The 1,569-nt window shown below is 37.1% G+C and overlaps 1 pseudogene; it reads left to right on the forward strand.

The window, feature by feature from the left end:
• LOC107656482 (NADH dehydrogenase [ubiquinone] flavoprotein 1, mitochondrial-like) overlaps window positions 1-1,569 on the forward strand; it is a 9,192-nt pseudogene that overhangs the window by 6,623 nt on the left and 1,000 nt on the right.

Here is a 1,569-nt window from a genome sequence, read left to right on the forward strand (position 1 = left end):
ATATAATTTTAGTTTTTTTTGTATAAGTGACGTTATAAATGTATAAAATAAATAAAACATTTTACTTAGAATGACCAGTTATAAATTTGACCTGTTCTTTTTGCAGGTGTGTTTGGTTGTCCAACAACCGTTGCTAATGTTGAGACAGTAGCTGTGGCACCGACCATCTGCCGTCGTGGTGGCATGTGGTTTCTGAGTTTCGGCCGAGAGAGAAACTCTGGCACGAAGCTCTTCAACATTTCAGGCCATATCAACAACCCCTGCACGGTGGAAGAAGAGATGTCCATTCCCTTGAAAGAGCTGATTGAAAGACATGCAGGTACACCTCATTCCATCTGTACACGGAAATGTTTGTTCATGGTCTAATCATGTGTGATCTTAAAGAATATTGAGCCTTCATTGATATGATCTCTGTAGGTGGTGTCCGGGGTGGTTGGGATAATCTTCTGTGTGTTATTCCTGGTGGCTCTTCCACACCACTAATCCCACATCATGTGTGCGACACTGTTCTCATGGATTTTGATGCCCTCATTCAGGCTCAGACCGGTCTTGGCACAGCTGCACTTATTGTCATGGATAAATCAGTACGTTGATTTGTAAAATAACTAGGGCTGACCATTTAACAGGTTAATTTTGGTGTGATTAATCATGAATAATGTATCAAAAAATAATGTGTAATCGTGCCGATTGTATCAAATGTATCAAAAAATAATGTGTTGAAGTTATTAACCCAGGCCCAGACTTGTATTTCATCTTATATTGCATGCAGTTGGTGACAAACATGATTCAGAAAGATGAATGGAAAAGACAAATTCTTTTTAAACCCATTAATCACATAGCATTATTTATGCGATTCTAATTGCGGTGTAAATGCATTCATGAGCAGTCTGTGTAAATATACTTAAATGATACTTCATATGCAGATTTTGAAAACAATGTTATGGCCACATTGTAGCCTTGAAATTTTATGTGTAATAAATTCTATTAGCATTTATATTTTTTAGAAGATCATTTAGAAGATCTGTCTGATAATTTGAGTGTTTGACCATTTGATCACAAGTTTTCCCGCTTCACAGACTGATGTTATTCGAGCTATTGCCCGCTTAATGGAATTCTACAAGCACGAGAGCTGTGGGCAGTGCACTCCTTGCAGAGAGGGTAAGAATTACTGCAAATTTATGTAAATATACATTTGTCAGTATTTACATGTATAGTATGTTACATTACAGTGAATATTTACCAGTCTGTCTTTTCTGTGCCCTTCAGGAGTGGACTGGATGAATAAGATGATGTGGCGCTTTGTGAAAGGCGATGCACAGTCAGCAGAGATTGACATGATCTGGGAGACCAGCAAGCAGATTGAGGGCCACACCATCTGCGCATTGGGAGACGGAGCCGCATGGCCAGTTCAGGTAAAGGCAGTATTTTATTTTATTCTTTTATTTTATTTTTAGAATCAGTAGATCATTTGATTTATATAGACAAATTATTTTAGAATATATGATTATTAATCTAAACCGCTAAAAATGTTTTAACTGAAACTTGCATTTATATTTCTTTATTCTCAGG

The sequence above is a fragment of the Sinocyclocheilus anshuiensis genome, unplaced genomic scaffold, assembly GCF_001515605.1.
Source record: "Sinocyclocheilus anshuiensis isolate Anshui unplaced genomic scaffold, SAMN03320099.WGS_v1.1 scaffold2019, whole genome shotgun sequence".
NCBI lineage: Eukaryota > Metazoa > Chordata > Actinopteri > Cypriniformes > Cyprinidae > Sinocyclocheilus > Sinocyclocheilus anshuiensis.